Below are 23,515 nucleotides of genomic sequence, written 5' to 3' on the forward strand. Positions count from 1 at the left end.
GTGGCCTGTCCCTGTGTGTGCTGTGCTTAGGGGCAGCTGCAGAGATGCAGTTTGTTACCAGGGGAGGGGCACGTGCAGAGGGGGCTTTGTTCTTCCAATAAAAATGAAATCCCAATGTTTTGTCAGTACTTCATCTATGAGAGTTTCTGCTTGTGGAGACAAAGAGCTTTCCAGAGGAGCTGCAGTTTCAAGATTGTGGAGGAAGGTGAGCCAGGAGGGGAGGACTCTGGGACTGTGCAGCTCAGTTTCTTTTTTGAAGCAGGACTTTTGCCAGTGGTGACTCAGGTTGGTGTTGACTTTGTCTGGACAAGTCTTAGAACTCTTCCCAGGGTGGATATGGGTGGTGGGCTGACTGCTCAGGTTCCTGCCTTCTGGGGGGAGCAGAGATATTTGGGGGTGCAGCTCATGAGCTCCATGCTGTGACTGCAGACCCAGTGTGAGATCCTTTGGCACTTCAGAAAGAAGGAGGAGTGAGGACCTGAGCTGGAGAAGTTGTAGGGCGTGGGGAAAAGGGCTGGTTTTGGCTGTTTTTTCATCTTCTTTGTCACTCCCAGCTGAAGCTGGGTCAGGGTACAGAACTGGACAGGAGATGCCCTTGCCCAGAGCGTGCCTGACCTCTGCACAGATGTGCACAGACATGAATGTGCTCAGGAGTGATGTTTTCCCCACCATTACCTTTGTAGATGACCTGACCTGTTGTCTCTGATCCAGGCCTTTCCAGGTGGGAGGGCTCTCTTGCAGGAGCTCTTTGACTAGCAAACACTTCACAGGGGTTCAGGGGAGGCTGGAGTGGGAGGAAGAGAGCTCTTGTTCCTCTCAGCTGCTCTGGGTTGGACCTAAAAGTAGCAGGTATGAATGCAGCTGTCATTACCTTAATGCTTTATATCACAGCTGGAGCGGGACATTTTCACATGTATGGATTCTGGGAGGTCTTTTGATCCAGCATTGTATCACATTTTATGACAAAAATCAGTGTAAAATGGTTGTGGTTGAGCTGTGTCCTTCAGCCCAGTAACTGGCTGCACAAGCCACTGAGTCAGGGTGCACAGCAGCAAAGCCATGCACAATTCAGGAGGGACCTCTGAGAGACACAGGGGACAGAGGGGCCACACAGCTGAAGGTGGGGAGTCCCCCCTGTCCCCAGAACACTCTGGGCAGAACCTGCTGTCAGTAGACCAGCATCACTGGGGTTGTGTTGTGAGACACATTGGGGCAGGATTTGCTTCTCCTTGGAAGGGTTTATCTGGAAAATGTGGATATACAAGCATTTCTAGGGTACCTCCTGGAGCACCCCCCTGGACCATTGCCTGTCCTCACGTGTGTGTCTAGCAGCCCCTTCCTGCTCTGATGGCCTCTCCCTTGCTGGGACAGAGTGGGGCAAAGGGAGCCTCAGGGATGGTGTGGCCATGGCTTAGAGAAGTTTTTAAGGGATTTGATCACAGCTTAGGAAAACTTCCTCCCTCTCCTGTGTGCTAGTGATGACTTTCCATTTATTTCTCTGCCATTGTAATGGAAGTCCAAATGCTGCACAACTGCAGAGACCCTGACATTGGAGCAGCCAGTATGCACCATTTCTCTGGGAAAAAAGGATCCATCCAAATAGTTCCTTTATGTCATGCTCTAATTTTGCTGCTGTTGGTTTATTTTTGTTTTTGGCTTCTTTTATTCACGGTATTCTTAAAACTTCCCTTTCAGGGCTTAACAGCTTAACCATTTCAAAATCATGCCAAGCGGAAATGTAGCATACGATTTTCTCACTAAACATTGTGCTGAGCGCTCAAATGCATTCTGGATTTGTGGAAAAGCTGCAAAAAACTGGGATGAAAGAGAGTGAGAATTAGCAGTGAAATGAAGAGCCAGGTCTTTGCATGATTGGGAAAGGTCTGTGGAAGCAAACAGAGTGCTCCTGGTTACCTTCTTGCTCTGCAGCTTCCCACACTGCCGTGGCTCACAGCAGGACTGGTGGGCAGGCAGGTGGTGAAGCACAGGTCTACAGTCTTTAAACTTTAGTCCTGGTTGTTGGTCCCTGATATCTGAATTATGCCCCAGGCTCTGCTACCAGATTCCTCTGTGGGCTTCAGCAGCTCCTACAGTCTCTTGGGCCTCCCTCTCTTCTTCACAGGAAAGGGATTATAGTGCCAAAAATAGCCTCTTTTCCTAGGTGGGCCTCTTTGTGACTATCTTCTGTGAAATACGTCTTTCTCCCTGTTCCTCCAAGTGAAATACAAAGGAGATGTGATTCACCACCAGTGCTGATGTGCCAAGGCAGCAGGGAAGCTGCTGGTGTGCAAAGGATGCTTTGTACCTGCACATGTGCCCCTCTGACACACAGATCCCCTGCCTGGGCTGGTGGCTTCCTGCTCTGCTTGTCCTGCTGAGTAGCTGGAGGATTCAGGTCAGAAATGGCCCTGCTCCTGGTGCTGATGGAGCACCTCTGGTGGGAGCCAGTGCCACTTTTGGGAGGTGAGGTGGGTGTTACATGATCATATGGACAGTCCTGTCCTATGAGAACTCATTTGGGATGGGTCTGTTGTGACTTTTGTTCAGCTCTTGCTCCTGCATTTTCCCAAGGAGGAGGAGGGCAAGGGACACATTTGGAAATGCAGACTTTCTCTTGGAACTAAATTATCACTATCTAATGACTGCTGTGGCTTTGTTTGTTTGTGACTTTTTGTTTGCTGCTGAGCAAACCTGGGCTCCTGGGATGATCACTGGGGTGCAGACTGGCACAGAGAAGTCAGGTTGGTGCTGCAGAGCTGGGAGGCTTGGTTTAGTCCTGCTTTTCAAATACAAAGATAACAGAGTTATTTTTTTGCCATTTCTGGCTTTTTATGGTTGCTCACATTAGAAGATCTTTGAGGGTCCTCACTACTTGGAGAAAATGCCTGTGGGACCTTCATCTGTGGAGCTGGGCTGTGGAGCAGAGCTTACAGATGCTCTGAGCTGGAATTTGCTCTTTCATCACAGCTCTCAGGCTTGTGAGGTGAAGTGAGGGACAGCTGATGATTATTAGTAGCTTTAAAATTAATATTGCTCTTTAGAACATTTAATCTTTCATTAACAGTGAATACAGTACACGCTGGGGTGCATGCAGACCAAGAAACAGTCAGGTTCCTGCAGGGCTACAGCTTGGGTAGCTGTGAGTTCTGTGAGCAAGGCATTTTCCAAATCAGCAGAGGATGTGGGGAGCGGCTCAGTTTGATTTCCAAAAGTCTCATCTGTGTAAATCCTGGACAGGGGATAGGTAAGACCCTGTGCCCTGCTGTTTGTCTTTGAACACTTCCACATCCCTGCTTGCATCACAGGCCAAGAGCTGAACGTGGCCCCTGATTTATTTGTAATATTCCTGGGAGAAGGGGGGCATGTGATGGTCTGGACTAGAAGCAGAGGTGAAGAGCATGGCCTAGGTACCAGCCACAGTGAGGGTGCAGATTGTGGACATGAAGTTGAGAACACTGAGTGAGCAACCACTGTTTGAAAAACCTCGGGATGCAGGAGAAGGGAGTAGAGGGATTCCTCAATTCCTCTCCTTGCCTCTCCCAAGTAAATCCTTTCTGGCTGATGTGGTTGGCATGTGCAGAGCATCTTGGCTTGGGGCTTCAGTGGATGGTCTCCAGTAATAGCTCAGAGCTGGGAGGGGGGAAGCATTAGGGAGCCCAGGGGGCAAAATGCCTTTCCATGATCTTCAAAGAACAGGAAGGAAGAGCATTTTTTCTGTTATTGTTCATATTACAGGAAATTTCCCCACTTTCTTTTCAGTTAATAGCCACTGGGGCAAGAGGCTTTCCTAGCTCGTAGGGGAGCAAATCTGAATAAACCAGTAACAGTCATGTTGTTGAAGAGTGGCCCCTCTTGAGTTGTTTTTCCACTGTTTGGATAAATAAGACAATAAGAAGAGCTGCTGAGATAGTTGGCAGAGAAATGGATCCCCCAGGAGATTGGGGCAATGTTGTTTATTCGTGGGAGCTGCCTGTGCATGAGGGGTCAGTCCTGCAGTTCTGTAGAGAGAAGGGAAACAAACATTTTCTGTTCTAGCACTGGATTCATTGCAAGGAGGTATGCCAGGGATCATTAGTGCCACAGCCACCATGATCTTTTGCTCAGATTAGTTTTCTCTTTTTAAGGCAAAAAAAAAAAAAAAGAATAATGGCAGGTTCCTGTTAGATCAGATATGGACAAAATAATAGCAGTATCACAGAGATTGAGGTCTGCAAGATTAAAATGTGAGAGGGAGGAGAAATGATAGCTTTGGCCCTGCTTGCTGTTACAGCAGCCATGTGAATAAATGACTCTATGCAGATAAGCAGGGCAAAAATAAAAGGGATGCTTAGGACGAGATGGCAAAAAAAAAAAAAAAAAAAAAGGGAACTAATCAGCAGATTCAACCACTGTAATAATGCAGTAAACATGGAAAATTACATTATATTAGCTCCTCTGCTTCCCTTTGTAGACACTAGCCACAAAGTCATCAATAGGTGATTCGCTGTGAAGGTGCAGTGCAGCAGAATCCAGAGCTCCCTGCTCCTGGGGAAAGGCTTGAGTGATGCTAAAGGGGAAAGTTGACTTTTGAACTGTCTGAGGAAGAAGTGGCTCAAGTGGAGCTGAGGAAAACCTTGCAGCTCACTGAGTTAAAAACCTGCTCCCAGGAAAAGGATGGCCGGTGTGTTCATCCTCAGTGCTCAGGCAGCTGTAGGGTTCGTGCTGAGCCACAGCTTAATTGCAGTCCTGGGATGTTCCCCTGATGCGGGAGAAATTGGTCTGCTGCAGATTTATATATAAATATATATATATATATTTCTTTTTTAACTAGTGAACTGATTTCCATTTTGTTCAATTTCTCACAAAGAATGACAAGTAGCCACTGCAGCTTTTCCCTGCGTTCAAGCAAAACCAGCATGTAACATTATTTGCAAATTAGCTTCATCCCTCTGGCTCCCAGTTAAAGCAGGAACTGCTTGGTCCAGAGTTGCTCCCAAAATATCCATTTAAACCATGTAATGATTCTGACTCTCTCATGCATAGTAGATGAAAGACGATCCGCGATTTATTTTTGAAGCTTTGAACCCCAAACATGGTCAATCATAGAAAAAAAGATTAAAAAAGGAGGAAGTCATGATAATGCAAAGCTGGGAGAAAAGCAGCCCTGCACTTCACAGTAAAATCCGTTTTCTTTGCACTTTTTTATTAACAGCTTCAACTATGATCAGTGCATAAATCTACCTGCAACACAGGATGTTGGAAAATTACCGAGAGACAGCAACGTCCTCCCTGCTGCTTGGTGAGAAAAGAAGGATGCACCTTCAGGTATGGGCTGGAAAATTGTTTCATCCTCTGTTCCCTATTTGTGTTTCACTAAGCCTGCTCGTTGCCTTGATTAGAGGGGGGAAATAAGGTGTTTGCAAGAGGGAAACTTCAGAAGGGATTCTCTAAACTTGTCTCAAGCCACAGATAATTGTCTGCCTGGGATTGCTCTGCACCCAAGCAGTGCAAGGCTCTTCAGGCTCTACTGGGGGTTAATGGTGGTGGTTTTTGTGGTTAATATGGAGAGTTTTGATCCTCCTCCTTAGTGAGAACCAGATCAGCTCTGCTCTGGGTGCCCCTCCAGCCTCCCAGGAGGAGCAGCTCCCCTCTGGGTTCTCTGGCAGTGTTGGGGAAGCAGAGCACGGGCCCTGCCATTCCCTGCTCCCAGTTCAAGGAGGATCAGCTCCCCTCTGGGTTCTCCTGCAGCGTTGGGAAGCAGAGCACGGGCCCTGCCATTCCCTGCTCCCAGTTCAAGGAGGATCAGCTCCCCTCTGGGTTCTCCTGCAGCGTTGGGAAGCAGAGCACAGGCCCTGCCATTCCCTGCTCCCAGTTCAGGGGGGATCAGCTTCCCTCTGGGTTCTCCTGCAGCGTTGGGAAGCAGAGCACGGGCCCTGCCATTCCCTGCTCCCAGTTCAGGGGGTATCAGCTCCCCTCTGGGTTCTCCTGCAGCATTGGGAAGCAGAGCACGGGCCCTGCCATTCCCTGCTCCCGGATCACGTCGAAGCGCGCATACGAAATTGCCGCTTCCCCGGCCCTTGGAAGGGATCACATGGAGGGTTGAGCAGGATGAAGCTGTGCTGGCTGCTGCTGCTCAGCAGCCTTTTCAGAGCAGGAGCACAGCTAAGCACTCCTCCTGGGTTTTCTTAATCCAGCCTCAATCCATGCACTTCAAACAGGAGCCTTGTTTTAGGGCTGTGCTGAGCGCTCGAGTCTCCCAGAAAGCTGCTCTCGTGCCTGGAAGGGCCAGCCAGAAGCCAAAAAGCCGGTTTTACTCTCTTTTGAAGAGGATGGAAATTGCTCCCTGTGAGCAGGGGAGTACAGAGGGGAGTTGTGGTTCCCAGGACAAGAAAAGGGAGGGTTGGTGACTATCTGAATGTGGATTTTACTGACAGTTGTCTGGTGCTTTGGGCTTAACATGGACAAGGCACTGTCCCTGAAATCCAGCATAGCAACTGGATTATAGCTGTCACATCCATCTCCCTAGGGAGAGAAAAGGGGTTTTCTCCCTAGGGAGAAAAACAGTGGCCAGTTTAAAACATGCCAGCCTTCTCCAGCATGCTTTCCTAAATGTATGTTTCGTAGCAAACAATGACCTAAGGGCTACTTAAATCTTGGACACTGGTCAGCACTGTGATATTGCAGGTTGGGGTTTCTCATTTATCTAGGTGGGTTGGTTGCTTGTTTTGCCACGTGGTTTGAGGAAATAGTGGGAATTAGCTCATCTGTCATCTCAGTGTTTATAGATGCCTGTCCAGTGGGAGTTGTTGTTTCTGGTAAAGCTCTTGCTCTTCATTGTGTCCATCACTCCTGTTTGCATTTCCCTTATCCCCACGTTTGTTCCCTGCAGTGACCTCTGGGGACTTGAAGTGGACAAATTGCTGTTGCTGGGGCCTCTTAGAAGGTGGCAGTATTGTGAGCATTGGAGTCCCCAGCATGTGACATGGGCTCCAGAGGAGTCTGTGGGGGGACCTGATGTCCCACACTCTGTTAGAGTGTGTCTGTGCTGGTGGGTAAATGGGGTGGAGCGAGATGTGCTGGGGTCAGAAGAGAGCTGCAGATTTCAGTACTTGAGTAGGTCTTTTCACTGATGTGTTTCATGGATGTGCTGGCCAGCACCAAGGCTTTCTCATCTGTGGGAAGTACTGGCAGTCTTAGAGAGGCAGCTTAGGTTGAGTTGTGTCTGCTGAGTGGTGCTGGGTCCTGTGTGGATGTGGGTTAGTTAAACAGGTAGTTCTGTATGTATTTTCCAAAGGTGAGGAGACACAATAGGGGATGGGTGTTAGAAGGGGGGGTGGGTGAGAGCTGCCCTCATGGTGCAGGGTCACCTTTGTGCTGAATTTTCAGCTGGATTTCCAGCTTTCTGCCACTTCTGCCTTGGCTGTGGTACCCCAGCAGTACTTTACACCACACTGATCTCTCCCCAGGTTTTCCTTTAGCCTCCCCCTGCACGACACACGATGCTTAAGGGCCTGACACCATGTGCTAGGAGACACCATGAAAGTGGGGTTTGCTCCCTGCAACCTACTGCTCCCACCCTGCGTTTCTTGGGAGAACTCTGGCATCCTGTCAGGCCATGGGGGAGATGTTTTTCACCCCTTCCCACATCCATTCATGCCTTCCTCCCTGCAGGGAAACTCGAGCTGGCACAGGACAGTATCGGATGATGCTGCACATTCAGTATGAGGATGCTCCTCTAAAGCAGGACGAAGGCTGAGAGTAACGCCTTTTAATGTTCCTTCTCATAATTATCCTCTTAATTACTCAATGAAATGCCCAATAAAACAAATCACTATAATTTCTATTTTATTCCCTGCCTTTTGTGGGTTATTTAAGCGCTCAGGATACATTAAAGAGGCGCTTTCTCATGAGGGAATGCTTTCCAGTAGACGATACTTGCTAAATGGTTTTATGTCCCCGTCCTGTGTGTTTCATCCTCATTTTCCATGCCAGTTTGCTAATTACCAGAGGCACTGGGAAGCACTGCCTCCCTTGCTGCTGGTCTCTGCTGTGATGAAGTCACAGCTCTGAGTTTGTGACATCCCCATGGCAACGGCCCGTGATGTCACTAGCGGGGATTACAACTTTGCACAGCATCCAGGCACAGGCAGCCGGGCTGGAACTCTCGGGCTCTCACATGTCTTTAAATAGCAAGGAACTTAAACACAGGGAAGTCTTTAAGAAGGCTTTAGATTTCCCTTTTTTTACCCTGAAGGAGGGGAGGCTGTTGACTGCAGGGCTGCCACCAGCAGTCCTGTCCCCTTGTCCTGCAGCAAGCCCAGCTCCCTCATGCAAACGTGGGGTTTGCTTGGGGGAGCTCAGCCCTGCAGTGACCCTGATGCAGGATTCTGTGTTCAAGGGCTGATGTGTTGGGCATCTCCTCAATGTCCCTGGGGGCTGCAGGTGTCCTCAGCCCCATGCAACTCCCTCTTGCTCTGTATTTCTTGCTGATAAAGCGAACATAAAGCAAACCTGGGGACGATCGATCCCCACAGCCCATCCCTGCCCATGCTTCACTCCCTCTAAACTGCTGGCTCCGCTGGCTTTCCTCCGTGCTTCTTGTCTAATACTCCTAGTATTTGCATAATATGACATTGTTCATGCACAGGCAGTGAGGGAGGAAGATTTGTGTGTGTGCCTCTCTAGCAACAGGAAAATCATGTAATAACCACACTTTGCTTTGCACCTGGGGAGGAAATCCAGCTCCCACAGCTGGTACCACAAACTGTGCAGGGTGTTTAAACACACAGCCCCAAAACTTACACAGGGCAGCCACCTGACTGATATTTAGGTACCTTATTTAAACAGCAGAAGCAAATCAAGCAGATGGAAGAGTCAATCTCTTTATTTTAGCTTTTCTAAGGTAGGAATAAAATGATATTTCAAAGGCCAGCGTGTCTCAGCTGAGCGATGGTGGGGAAAAGCCGGTGCTGCAGAACATACTGTCCTGTCTCCCTCTTCCTCAGATCATAACTTCTAAGCTGGATTCAATAGAAATAAATGTTCAGTAGTTCCAGTGGTGGCCTTTGGAAATGGAGCTAATGGAACAAGACAAAAAAGTAGTTACAACATTTTGACAAGCGCTTAAATGTTTAATGCTATGCACGGCGCAGCCCGACTGTGGGGAGGTGGTGGGTGCACCTGCAGGGAGCTGTGCCCCTCGTTAGCACGACAGCGAGTCCTCCCACAGGCACAGGAAATTAGGCAAATGCTGTTTGAGCTGTGTGGTAGTAAACAGGCCGAGGGCAGCTGTGGCTTTGGCAGCCCCACACCGTGCAGCAGGTGAAGGGCTCGGTGGGCTCACGCTGGAACTCCCCGGAGGGAGGGGAGGGTGGCCAGTTCTTGGAGAAAAGAGGTGGAGGAGAATGCATAGCATTACTCTGAGCTGAGACAGGGGAGATGAAGAGGCTGCAGTGATTAAATTGGATCAACTGAAATCCTTCCAAAGCAGGCTTAGGAATTAAGAGCCATCAATGTCACATTGAGGGTCACTCGCTGCAGGACACCTCCGGACGGTGCCCGGCCTCCCCCTCCCACCCCGTGCCTCTGTTTAGCCCCATCTGAGCCTGAGGAAACTCATCCTTTGTTTCAGAGCCCAGTTGGACGTTTCCCTCTGCCACAGAACAGTGAATCTCAGCGAGGAGGGCCTCTAAGAAGCCAATTTGTCTGGAGAGGAAGGATTAGACTGTGTATGGCCAGATTTGCTTTGAATTCAGGTGTTGTCAGGGATTTAATAACAGGGGAATGTGGTGGGGACAGGAGGCATTGAAGGGGCTGGGCTGGCAGGGATCTGCTGGCTGGTCCCCTGGCAGCAGCAGTGATGGAGACTAAGCCCAGGAGGTGTCAGCTGGTGTCCCCTGTGTGTCAGGGACAGCGTGGTTTGCTCACTGAGACGATTCTTACCATGCTCGTGGGACCTGACTGAAGCCACCGTGCTGTGCTGCAGGCTGGTCATGCCTGCCTGTCCCTGGGGCTGGATCCAGCTCACACAGTCTCACCCAGAGGAGTCCCAGCCTGGAGCAATGCTCCAGCAGCACAGCTGTGCCATGGCAGCCTGCACACACCAGCTGCACCTCAGCCTGGAATCATACCCCCCAATGCCAGCATGGCAATATTGGTGGGACCAGCCAGAGCCAGGATGGAGCCCACCTGTGAAACTGGCAGGCATTCCTTGCCTGGGAGTGAGCTCCCAGAGTGGCTCAGATGCTTTGGTCATGCTGACCTACACTGGACCAGGACCCCAGTTCATCTGCTGCCACCGGTGGTGACACATTTACACACATCCCCATCAGTTCTGTGAAGCAGGGCCACCTCTCCCAGCCACATACAGGCACTGAGCAGAGCCCCAGAGGGACTGTCCTGACAAACCTCTGTCTGATCTGGGACTCCCACTGAAGGTTTTTTTTATGCCCCTCCTCCGCCTTTCTCCTTATTTTCCACAGCTGGAACGACGGGTCGCAGCAGGGAGATTTTCACACATCATTAGAGCCAAGTGTCCAATTCCATACAGCCGTCAACCCCAATCAGAGCGATTTAAAAGGCAGAGCTTCCTTTAATCATCCGGGGATGCTCAGATCTGTTCTCGTGAACTGAGTGCTCCCATAGGCACGGCAGAAGCAGGGGGATGGAGAAAGGGGAAAATGGTGCTGAGATGAGACTTGTGGTGTTCAAAAACTGCGGTTCCTCACATGTAGATCAGCCCCAGGGCAGACCTGGAGAGTGAGGTCCTTCCTCCCTGTCTGTCTCCTCTGGTTTGGATGGATGACTGAGGTGGCCATGGGTCCATGTGTGCATGAGCAGGGCTGCTGTCTGCAGCTGAGACCTGAGCCGGGGTGGTGTATCAGAATGTTCCAGAGCAGGAGAGAGCCTCAGCACCAGCATTTCTGACTCATGAAGTGGAAGCATCCTGCTGTGTGAGGCCCTGAGCACTGGAGGTGTTCTGGGGACCTGCGGGTGCTGCATCAACCTGCGGCTCCACGGATTCCCACGGAACAAACGAGTAACCTGAAATCTCAGAGCTCTGCTTCACTTCTGGCTGCTCCAGCCAGCATCCCTGACCCTGGACCTCTGTTAGAATGTGTGCTGGGCTCTGTGAAGTGATGCAGCTCCATGTCTGTGCCAGCAGCAGGAGACACACGGGCACAGAGTGCCTCCTTTCCAAACGGCACCTGGAGCCCGCAGCGCCGTGCGTGCGCAGCCTGCCAGGGGCGCGCTGCATTCCCCTGTGTGCTGCCACACGACCTTCCCTTGGCCTTCTCACAGGCCTGCCACAGCCCCCATGCAATGCAGATTGCACGTGGGTAGGGGAAGGACAAACACATGAGAAACATCCCGGAGTTACCAGCACACCTGACTGCAGGAAGATGAATGTCCTTCCCAAACGCTCCGGCATGCGCAGAGTCCCTTCCCACAGTCTCCCTGTCTCAGAGCTTTCAGTGCTCATGATTTGTCCAAGGGCAACTTTGCAAAATGTCAACGTTTTTATCAAAATTCCCTGTGACAGGCTTCAAGTTTTAATTAATGGGGCTTGGGGGTGTATGTTTGTTTGTTTCCATGAAATTAGTTTTATTTTTTTTTCCTAAGAAAGCAAATGTTTTTCCAAGGAAAAAAAGGCAGCCCCTGTTTTTTTCTGCTACTCTGCCATGTCTTTCTGGCTAGCCTGCTTTCTAAACCAACCTGAGAGCCTCTCCAGCAGGAGCTAGCAGCTCGGTGGTCCTGTGTCACAGGTTCATCTGAGAGAGCAGCACTGCCCCGAGTGCCTAAGGCAGCGTGTACACACCACTGGCTAGATCCACACATGCCAAGACACCTACAGCCCTGAAAACACAACCAACTGATGCTGTAGATAAAACCAGTGACTTGCAGACAGGGTTCTGCCTTAAAATCCCTGAGATCAGCAGCAACACAGGCAAAGGCTAGGAGAAATTTTGCCATTAGCCTCTGAAAACCCAAAAATTTCTGCTAAAGAAGCAATCAGGTTGGTGTTTGTTCTGCCCTTGCTGCTGCAAATTGATTGGATTGATAGGAACGAAGGCAGTGGTGTAAGAGAGAGTCAGAGCAGCCTTCTGGACTTTGATTTGATCTCTGCCTTTCATGGTCTTCCCTTTTGTACTTGCTCATCGCTTTTAAAAGCAACTCTTTGATGAGAGGTGGCAAAATCTCACTTAGGCAGAGCTTTTTTGGCAACAAACATTTGACTTTTGGAGCTGCCCTCATCTGTTGGGTAAACATGAAATGATCATCTTTGACTGGAACTGATCCTCTAGAGCCATGTCATTCCACTGGGGAGAGGTATTTGCACCGATTTTCAATGTGGATTATTTCTGTAACTGACTGTAATAGTTTCTTTGGCAGTATTAGGGCTTATTATGTCAGGATTTATTTCAGCGTGAGGTGATTCTACATGCTGTAGTCCTGTGACTTCCCTTTGCTTGCTGAAATCCAGGGGCCCCTCTCCTGCTCCCACCACAGACACAATGGGGGCAACCTCTCTGCAGCTGGACCTGTCTCCCAAGGTCAGCTTTCCCCCAGCTGCTTCGTAAATGCTGAAGGAGCAAGTTAAGAGAAGAAATTCCCTGTGAAGGACAGGTAAAAGCCCATCTAGGTGAAACATCTATATAGAAAAGCCTCCTAGAAAGAGGAGGAGAGGGCAGCAGGGAAGGGATTGCAGCTTCAGAGGAGCAGTGCAGGCTCTGGGAGCTCCCCAGCATTAGCAGAGGGGTTAGCTGCAGAAAACACAATTGAGGATTAAATGTGGATTATGCCGCAGCGATCCTGAAACATCAGCAGTGCTGAGGCAACTAACAAAGGACTTTATTTCCTTTGGAGAAGAACTGCTGGGCCCAAAGCAGTTGTAGATAGAACTCTTCAGGAGCTGCTGGTGATGAAGTGGTGAGGCAGTGAGCCAAGGCAGCATGTTTTGGTACCTGGTACCTCCTGGAGAATCTGGCAATGCAAACTGGTGGATCTGCTCCCCAAAGCCCCATGTAATATGGGATTTTGGACATCACCAAACACTGCCCAGGCTCCACCAAGTACCAGAAGAAAAGGTCCACATAAACCCCTTCAGTGCTGTTCAGTAGAAAAGAATGGGTAAGACTGGCTGTGTTCTCTCTGTCAGTATCATTAAAATAATTCAGGACCTTGGGTTTACGGTGCACCTGTCTTGCTGGGAAAGGATTGGGCTCATTATTTTTGGTCTCCCCTCAGCCAAAACAAAGGCTTGTGTGTAGGAACTCCTCTGGGCTCTGCAGTCAGGCAGGCTTGGGGCTTCCTTGGGTCCCAGCTGGACACCACCTCAGGGCAAACATCAGCTCAGTGGAACTCTGAGATGTAGAGATGCAGAGATGGATGATTGGGATGGATGGACTAGGTCATACTGAGGTGGCCGAGGGCAGGAAATTGGGACCTCACTTGCCTGCAAACCCTGCCTTGCTCCACAAATGACATTGAGCAACACTGACCTCCTCAAGCTGCAGTTTGGATCATGCTCTGCTTGGGCAAAAGGAGGCACTTTCAGCCTGCTGAGCTGACCCCTCTGGCTCCCTGAGGCCCAGCAGGGGTGTGTGCAGGAAGGGGGATGCACCCTCTGCCCCACAACACCACGAGCAAGGCAGCAGGCAGCGCTTACACCCTGTCTGCAGCCACAGGGCATTTGTAGGGCCCCTGGCATGACCTCGGGGCTGGGAGGAGCAGGGGGCTGTCCGTCTGTCCGTCCTCTCCCACCACACGAGCTGGAGTTAGCCACAGCTCCTTTTGGCAGCCTGGTTCCCTGCTCCAGCAAGTGCTGGGCTAATGGGGAGGCGGCCGCAAGAGGAACACTCTGTTCAGCAGCTGCACATTCCATTAATTTAATGAGGATTTTTTTTTTTTTTTTACAAGGCAGATGGTAAAATAGCTATTTTCTGTTGTCTAATAAATACCATCAGCAAGGCAGAAAATGTGCAATCTCGCCAAGTCCTTTCTGATTCCTCGCCCTCCTGTACTGGTGCATTTCCCCGTTCTCTGCTGGCAGCTGGTGGGGCTGGGAGGTGGGATGGGAGGGAGAGGTGGGACACCAAAGGCAAGTCCAAAATTGCTGGTGGGACCTGAAGATTGAGTTAGCAGCTTTCCCTGATTGGGCAGAGCCTCGGTGTCCTGCTGGGAGAGCTGTGCTCTGGCAGCCTCCGCCGATCCAATTCTCACTTCATCTGATTGCAGTAATAACAACTCACACAAATTTCCTGCCTCAACCTGAAATCTTCCAGCTCTGCAATGCAAATAATATAATGTGTGATGAGGAGCCCAATGACGGGGATAATAATAATAATAGTGATGAAGCCTTTATTCAATGAATGAGTGAATCAAGCAAGCAAAAATAAATGGTATTCAGGGCTTGGAAATCAATAGGAAGAGAAATCAGGAGGAAATGCAGGGGGACTTGCATCTCTGGGGGAGTGCTGTCCTTAGGAATGGCGTGAAGGAGAGATGAGCAGAGCCCTCTGATCTGGGCACTCCTTGTCTGCCCGTGCTGCTCCTGGGCTCGCCCTTCTCCTGTGCTTGTATTGCTCTCCTGAGCTCACTGCTGTGCCTGGTCCCAGCCTCCCTTGATCTCTTTGGCCCCCTTGATTTACAGCTCTCCTGGGCTCTCTGAATGTGTCTAGGCAGCTGGCAGGCTACAGACCTGACCTGGGGTTGGGTAATAACTTGTCTTTTGTCCCATGCCCAGGAGGTTGGCCATAAAAAAGCTCCAGACATCAATTTTCCTCTCCACCGGGGTGGAATTGCAAAATGATGAGTTGGTCTTTGCCCTCATTTATCTCTTTTTTCCTTTCTCCTCCTCTTTTTATCATTCTCTATTCTTCCAACTCTACTGTTCATTGCTCTCTTCTTCAGCCCCTTTCCACTGTCTCCTCCATCATTTACCAGCCTGCCTCCCCTCTGCACATCACTGCTTCTCCTCTCTCCCCCTTTTCTCCTCTTCTGCCTCATTTTTTCTGTGTGTTTCCTTCCCATCTCAAAACTTTCATGATTTTTCTTGCTGTGCATAGCATTTTGATATCTATACCTGTAATAGCTTGCTAATACAGTAATTCCACAAGAGACCCTTTAAAAACCCAAAGCCTTGGCAGGTAGTAAAACTCACCTTTTAACTTGGCTTCCTCTTTATCAGGGATTCATTTCAGACAGGATTTCTGTGTGCACATCTCTGCCACTCTCTGTTAGGAAAAAAAAAAAAAAAAGGATTAATTCCTGCAACAGGTGAATATGTTTCACAGCTGTGGTAAGCAGGATCTATTCTCCACTTCCTGCAGGTACATGGGGGATTTAATCATCTAACATGGTGCTGCTCTTTGTCCAGTGTGTGTTTAAACTGTGCTTTACCTGTACCTGTGCAGAGACCTCCTGGGGAGTGCACCAGTGGGGCATTCCCATGAAACCTTGGCATTATCCAAGGGATTTTTCCACTGTTTGGAGAGATGCCACGTAGCACATTCTGAGCTGACATCCTGCTCTCTCAGGTGCTACAGGCATGGGCTGAGGTTACTGAATGCTCTGTCCCAGCACCACCAGTGCCAACCCCTGCCCTGGACCCACCTGTTGAGGTCTCCCATGGCTCCTGCTGCATCTCCAAGCAGTGCTTGCTCAGGTGAGGGGCTGGCACAGTTCCAGCCTGGCAATGCCCTTCTCCAACCTCTGGGAACAGACTCTTCCAAAAGCCTAAAGAAAAAGTACAAGCTTCTCCTGCTTTTTTCCTCTCCAGCCACTTTTGATGGTGTCTGCAGCTTTGTATTGTGTTTAAATCTATGCAAATATGTTAGTGGATAAAACATGCAGAAGGCAAACCTGGGAAATTTAATCTGACTTGCAAATGTGCAAATCTCACTTGGTAAATCGAAACCAGGCTTTTATTCCTTTTGCTCCAGCACCTCCAGCAGTACCTGCCCTAGGGCAGTAGGGAAATATCTGTGTCCTGACAACCTGTCCATCTCCACTGTTATATGGGGTAATGAAGAAACCAGGGTATTCTCCTGTATTGTAAATATTGCAGCAGGACTGAGCTCTCCTGGGCTCCCCAGTGTCATCCAGTTTCTCACTGGTCCCTGAGTGTGGGTGGAAAGGGCAGCATTTGGTTTCTCTGCAGTGGTGGCTGAGGTGGTGGTGTCTTGGTGGGAACATTGAGAGTGATGGGAAGAGGCAGTGAGCTGCCCTTGGAGCTGGCAGCAGGCAGTGAGAACTGCCTGCCAGTTCCTGCTTTGGGACTGCCAACCCTCTCCCAGGTTGGGGAGCCCAAATTTCATCATCTCTAGTGGGTTCCTGAGCAATGGGGCAGGAGATGGCACTGAGCAGGGAGATGTGACTTGCAAATCTTCCTGTCAGGCTGTTTTCTGGACAGCACAAATCTGGAATAATTCCCCTGACCAGGCTGCCAGCTTTATACACAGGAGATGAGGTAGGAGATAATACAGCATGTCTTGTGCCAGATATTCAAGAATTTCTAAGTACATGGCAAACAGAGAGCTACAGGGCAGCATTGCTCTTTCCATTTCACACGCAGGAAGGCCCTTGAAAATGGTGAAGTTTCCTGCCAAGTCACCCCAGGGACCATAATCTCTGCTTTATATTTACAAAACTTTGGAACAATGGCTCTCTGTGTTTCCCTGACAAGACAGGAGAAAGTATTCATATTTTCTAAGATGAAAGAACCTGATCTGACAGAGGTTCCACTCTGGACTAGTCAAACATGGTATTTTTCAGTAGCAAAAGCTGGCTAGCTCCAACCAAAATGGGATTTCCAGCAAGCAAGGTGACCAGAGTTTGGGGAGAGGGCCTGCAGGTAGAAAGACAGATACCAAAAAATTGTGGTGAGTCACATTTCCTTGATCACAGAGTTGTGAGATGCCCTTCTGGCATTGCTGAGCAGAGCAGTGGCTGCCATCTGGTCCTCCTTCCCCATCTTACTGACCCTCACCAAAAGAGCTGAGAGGGGCCCAGAAGCCCTGTTGGGAGGCACAAGAGCCTGGGAGGAGCTGACCCAAGGAAGTCTGGGCCTTTCTTGGTCTGGTTTGATGTGAACTGCTGGTTCCCTTCACCAGCACTCTCAGACCAACATTCCAGGGCATCCAAAGACTCCTCATCCTGCCAGACAGCAGGATCCAGCTTGGAAAGACAGCATGAAATAACTACAGCTGCCTGGGCAGAGCTTACAGAGGTGACAGAGCCAAACTCTCAGGCAGCCTCACAGGGGGCAGAGGGCACACAGGCAGCTTGGGAGGCTCAGGCTGGGCACTTGGAAGGAGATGTGCACTGAGAGTGTGGCACAGCTCCACAAGAGATGGCCAGAAAAGGCTCTGGGATGTCCATCCTTGGAGGTCTCCAGGACTCAGCCACACCAAGCCATGGCTGGTCCAGGAGTGAAGATAATCTTGGAGATAACTCACAGGAGAGCTCCCTCCTGCATCCAAAGGACAGCAGACTGTCACCTGCATGCCTGCAAGAGAATTGCCACCCCAAACTGTTGTGTACTTTGTGCTGAGAGAAGAGGCAGGCTTGAAATGTCACCTCATCAGAGCTGATAGGTGAGATGTGTTACAGAAAAGGAGAGCTATCAGTCTTCTGGCTCCTGAGGGGACCAGCTCTTCAGCCAGAATGACTGGGGGATTGTAATGGAGTTAACTGAGATTGCCACCAGGGAGCTCAGACGCTGGCATTTGGCTGAAGAGGAGAAAACATCTTGATTTCTTACAAACCCCAAGAAAACAGCCTTGTCTCATAGCAGAAGGAGGGAGCTCCTGCCACCTTGGATTCCTGCCTGGGGGCTGCATGTTTGGGGCAGTGAGTGTGGTCAGCTGAGGCTACAGCAGGTGGATCAGCCCTTTCCTTTTTGTGGAGGGTGGTCCCGTTGTCCAAGGTTACTCTGGGTCTGCCCAGATGGGCTTCCATGGAGCCAGGGCTGGCATGCAGCCATCAGCCTTCCCCTCCTCTCACCAAGGTGTGAAATCTTTCTTCCAAATCAGCCTCTCTCATCTTGCCTGCAGTGGGAAGCTGATGGAGAGGAATCCTGAACTGGGGGCAGGGGAGATTTTAGCAGACAGCTCTGAACTTCTGTGTTAAACAGCAGCACCCAAGGGGGGTGGTTTTGCTGCAGCTGCTCCTTCCCAGCTGCAGAGGTGCCCACCTGAGCCCCAACCCAGCCCTGGCCTGGCAGCTGCTGTGCCCTGAGGGTCCCCTCTCCAGGGGCTTTGCTTCATTAACTTCCTGATAAGTTGAGAGTTCAGTGCTGAGTCTTAAGAAATTGGCAATAACGCCAAGCCCTCACACAAGGGTAAAAATAGCCCTAATAATTTAGGCAATTAGTTAATTAGCCTCATTTACTTGAAAGCACACAGTGGCGTGGGAAGACTTTTCTGCTGGGTTTGTTATGCTTTCCTTATTCACTTTGTTTGCTTTTCCCTTGCCGTTTTCTCTGCTCCCTGACATAGATACAGGGACCCACAGCATTCCAAGGCAGTGGAATGGCAGCAGGAGAGTGAATGCCAGCCAGGACAGGATGCAGGGAAGCAGGACTGCTTCTGGTACCCAGGCTTGGTGTGTCTATAAGGGGAAGTGGGTAGTTCTTTGTGATAGGGTCTAGTGGTCATGGTGGTCTTTTCCAAACTTAATCATCCTGTGATTTTTTCCATGCTGTTCCTTCCTCATGCCACCTCTGACCCTTCGTGGCAGGCAGAGGCTGTGGCACATTCAGGGTGTCTCACAGCTCTTTATCAAACACCTAAGGGGCAACACTCCGTGTTCATAGCATGCCTTGTTTGTTCCCCCTTAGAGAATTCCTGTCTAGAATTCCTGACTGGAACTGACTGAGAGGTGAAAGGAGGTGAGATAAAACAGGGGGGATTTACTGGGGGGAACTGGGGTGCTGGAGTAGCACAAGGCTCAAGACCATGTTGGCCTGTACCTTCCAGCCCCAGGGCTGCTGCAGCCCTTGGTGCTCTCTGCTCCCACCCAGCCCCTCTGCAGCACGTGTGGCTGATGCCTTAAGTTTTAACTTTTATATTTCCCAGGTTCTGTGCTGCCTAGGTGTGTAGCTCTGAGCTTCATTTTAGGTGTTAGTAAGCTCTCTTCACAGGGTAGTTAGAATAAACAATCCTTTTCCAGCTGGAGACCAAGGACAGCTCTTACAAGCTTCAGGACCAAAAGAATAAACAAGGAAGAACTGAGGGGAGCAAACAAGGTGGATGGGACTTCATAACCTAAAGCTGTAACTGGACAATCAACCCCAATTTGCAAATGGACCAAAACTTATAAAAGTGAGACACTCTGTGACTGGCTGTCCATTTTGTGACCATTTTGGTCCATCTTGGGTGTAGCCCTGGCTGGGCTCTTGTACTGCCCAAGGTGGATCCATTGAGGCCTTTTAACAAATCTCTGCTTTGTTCTTTAGCTTTGTCTATTCTCTGTTCCAGGTTCAGCCTCTCAAGGCACCACAGCCTCCAGTCCCAGCTGCTCAGAGCCCTTGTCAGTGCCCCCTGCATGGCTGCACAAGCTCACCTGGTTTTGGAGAGCTGAGGCTGCTCAGGTGCCCCCTGTCCTCCTCTGACTCACACGAGTCCCATTCATTACTGACCTGGGGACCTGAATGAATTCTGTCTTCCTGAATTATTTCTGAAGACATTAGATCTTCTCAAATTGTTCATCTTCCCCAGAAATGACAGCTTGCAGGCACCTGGGAATAAATGGTGCCTTGGAACAATTTCATTGTTTCTATTCCAGGCAACAGGAATTCCTCAGATCTCAACATCAGTCCCCAAACCCTGGCGTGTTAGCATAACCTCCAGACAGCTATGAGTTTCTTGACCCAGAAAAAGGAGAGGATTTATTATGAACCCTGGGAGACCAGTGTCCTTGCAGCTTGTGTGCCCTAATGGTGTGCAGCATATTGTGTGCTCCTCTGGCTGGAATTTTCTTGTCCAAACAGCTCTCTGCCAGCAAATGCCACTTCCACAAAACAGGCTTACGTGTGTGAAATCAAATCAATGTTGATTAATTTTCAGTTTGGAAAAGAGGGGGGAAAAAACCCCTTAAAAATGTCAAGATGCCTTCTCCTTTCATTCTTGCAAGAAGAGCTTCAATTCTTTATCTCTTAATGACCTTTTGTTTAAAGCCTTTGTGTTTTCTAAGAAGTATTCAGAAAAGGATGGAGCAAAATGAAGTGTTAAATATCTTTTGAAGGAAAGTGTGTCTGGTTCCATAAGCTCTTTTTTTGTAATTAATATTTAAAGGGTGGCAGGAATCACACTTCTTTTCTCCCTGATTTTTTGCCATTTTGTCCCAAACCAAGTATACTTCCCAAGGCTCCTTGCTCTGCCCTGGCTGACACTGTGGCACAACAAGCAAATGTTTTAGCAGGGTCAGTAGTGGTAGGACAAGGGGGGATGGTTTTGGAGTAAAAGAGGGTCAATTTGGATTAGATAAAGAGAAGCTTTTTAGAATGAGGGTGGTGAAACACCGTCCCAGGTTGCCCAGAGAAACTGTGGCTGCCCCATTGTTGGAAGTGTTCAAAACTAGCTTGGATGGGGTGTTGAGCAACCTGGGATGGTGGAAGGTGTCCCTGGCAAGCAGGAGGTTTGGACTAGGTGACCTTTAAAGGTCCCTTCCAACCCAAACTCTCCTATGATTTTATAATTCTGTGATTTTTTGGACAGGGAGTTGTGGGAAAGCTTTTATAGAGAGCTGATCCACATTGTTTCACCCACATTAAGGGCTTTTGTTTAGACTTTTGTTTTTAATCCTGGGAAGAAGTTTTTTTGACCTACATAAAAAAGTTTGCTGAAAGCTCTTGCATCCTTCAAAATCACTCATAAAGCTTAAAAAATTTTTTCTTTTTTCAAGTTATTTGAAACTCATGTAAAAAAATTCATTCTGGTTTTGTTAGTTTTCCTTTCCTCATCTCCTTTTTTTTTTAACTCTAAGTGAAAATCAGAGTAGTGGGGGGAAAAGGAGTCATTAAAGAAAACTGAACATTTCTACTTGAAAGAACAAGAGTTGAACTGGAAAATGTTCTTTCAACTTAAAGAAAAAAATCAGGAAAAAGTTTTTTTCTGAAGGGTAAATATAAACGTTTCCAGTGAAAATGTTCTGAGGGGAGAATGGTTATTTTGGAGCATTTCTCTTCCCCAGCCCCATGGGATGCCCTTAGTTGTACATTTAAAAATCTGAGCTGCAAAGATCAGAGCCCGTGGATGCCTGGGCTCCTCCTTGGGACTGTGACTTTCCTGCTGTTGCTTGGGGGGACAAACTGTCTGGGTGGGGGGGCCAGAGTGAGCAGGGCTTTGCCCCCAGACTAAAGGACACTTTTAACCTCTGAAGCTGTGATTTCACCCATGCCCAGGGTGAAAGAGCACTCACTCTTATGCTTAATGAACCCTCTTTAAAAAACCTCTTTACTGATGCTGTGAGGGGCAGTTTCAAAGCCAGGGAGCCTTTTATTCAATCTGCATCTCTTCCTGTTGCACAGAGCTGAGCTCTCTGTGTGTGCATCACTTTTCTCTTTCCTGGCACCACATCCCTCTCAGCCTTCTGACACATATGTCTCTTGCTGGAATTTTTTCTCCCAGCCTCCAGCACTCAAGCAGCCCAGCAGCATTTGTGTGTCTCCAACAAGTAGCCACTGAGCCTGAGAAATGCATTAGCTGCCTGACCTGGTTCCATCCAGGTGTGAAAAGATGCAGTGGCTCTGGCTCTGCTCCACCTTTTCTGACCATGTGAGGAGAGGCAGAAGGCTTCTCCTCTCTCCACCAGTTTGCATCATTCAAGTCTATTAAAAAAAAAAAAACCAAACAGGATAGGAGTGGTGAGCGGATAGACAGAGCCAATCATGGGGAAACTGTGAGGACTAAAAGGCATTTACTGGGTTTTCTGTACTGGAAATGAAAGGAAAGCCCTTCAATTAGCTGTCTGCCCGAGGAGCTGAGCAGAAAGGGATGAAAGCTGGGATGCTTTTGCAGGAGCAAAGGGAAATCACCAGCCAGGAGATGGTTTGTGGGCTCTGAGTCAGGCATCATTGTCAGAGGGGTGTTCAGCATCTCCTGCTGCAAGGTGGAGAGCCTCCCTCTGTCCAGCTTTTGTGCCTTCCCTGCTTTCTCTCTTCTTGGCAATGTTTCTGCAATCCTCAATCCGTGCTCAGAGCTTTGGAGCTTCACCTCCTCAGGTGCTGGTGCTCATGTCTGGAGCACTCAGCTCGTCCCTGTGCCCAGGAGGGTGATGTGGGTGCTGAACAGCAGGATTACAGCTCATGGTCCTAGTCCTGCTCACCCAAGGGCCTCCTGCCCCATGCCCCTGTGCCCAAATATCAGCACATCCAACCCCCCTGGCCAGTGCTTGGGGCCACTTGTCACCATTTTGTAAAGCAAACAGGTCACCTGGGAAGGGAGGCAGCAGCTGTTCTGCTTCCTGGGGTTTCAGGCATCTGCTCCTTGCACACACACACAGACACACACAGGCACACACAGGCTGCCTTTACCTAACAAACAATTATTTAACAAAGTATGCAAATAGTATAATTACTGTTATTTGTTTAGCTGTTATAAGTGTTTGAAATGTAAATGTCAACTTTGGGATTTTTTTGCAGGGTATGTGTGTGTTGCTGGCTTTCTCTCTCTCTCATGTGTGCTCTCCCTGGATTGCAATTTGATGAATTTCTCCTTGTCCTAGAAAAAAAAAAGCTAATGTGATTTCTCTGCGATTACAGCCGAAGACGTCGGAGTGGGGATTACTCACAGTAACTCCTCTTACTTAGCAGATCTGAGTGGGAGGCAGGATTCATTACACCAGCACAGAAACAAAGAGGAAATGTCTTTCAGCTTGTGTCTGCCGAGGCAGCATCCTCAGCAGAGCCAGGGCTTCCCTCCCTGGCAGGCAGAGGGTCAGGCAGGGCAGGGACAGCGGGGTCAGGATTTTGGCAGCAGGCTCACAGGAACCTGTTCCTCGCCTGCCACAGCTCCTCCATGCACAGGAGCAGCAGCAAGTCTGCACTCTGGTTTTCTAAGCAATGCTTTTCCTTCTGAAGGAGACTGGAGAGATAGAAATCACTTTACAGCCACCAGCATGCTCAAGGAAGAGCCCTGGCAGTCACCAGAGTGACATTTTCCAAGGGTGTGTCCCACTGTCACCCATCCTGGCTGGTATTCAGTACAAATGGAGCTCTGAGGGGGTGGTCATCAGTAGGTCACAGCCTGTAGTTCAGGCAGTCCTTCCAAGGCTTGTCACCATTGCCTCAGCCAGTCTGTACTCCTGCTCCTGACTGGCTCTGCAGCCCAGCCTCAGCAGCTGCTCCGTGCTGGGGAGGCTGTGATGGACAGAGCAGTGCTCTGGAGCTGAGCACCTCTCTGATATTTCACAGCATCCCAAACCTGCTGGGAAGGCTGTGATGGACAGAGCAGTGCTCTGGAGCTGAGCACCTCTCTGATATTTCACAGCATCCCAAACCTGCTGGGAAGGCTGTGATGGACAGAGCAGTGCT

The 23,515-nt window shown here is 49.4% G+C and overlaps 1 protein-coding gene across 1 annotated transcript in view; it reads left to right on the forward strand.

The window, feature by feature from the left end:
* The window catches only part of ELFN1 (extracellular leucine rich repeat and fibronectin type III domain containing 1), a 103,183-nt gene that overhangs the window by 16,859 nt on the left and 62,809 nt on the right, over nucleotides 1-23,515 (forward strand). Inside the window, exon 2 of the mRNA XM_059861933.1 lies at nucleotides 5,192-5,304. The gene's annotated coding sequence lies outside the window, so the exon portion shown is untranslated. The remainder of the gene's footprint in view (nucleotides 1-5,191; nucleotides 5,305-23,515) is intronic.

Source organism: Haemorhous mexicanus, chromosome 17, assembly GCF_027477595.1.
Source record: "Haemorhous mexicanus isolate bHaeMex1 chromosome 17, bHaeMex1.pri, whole genome shotgun sequence".
Classification (NCBI taxonomy): Eukaryota; Metazoa; Chordata; class Aves; order Passeriformes; family Fringillidae; genus Haemorhous; species Haemorhous mexicanus.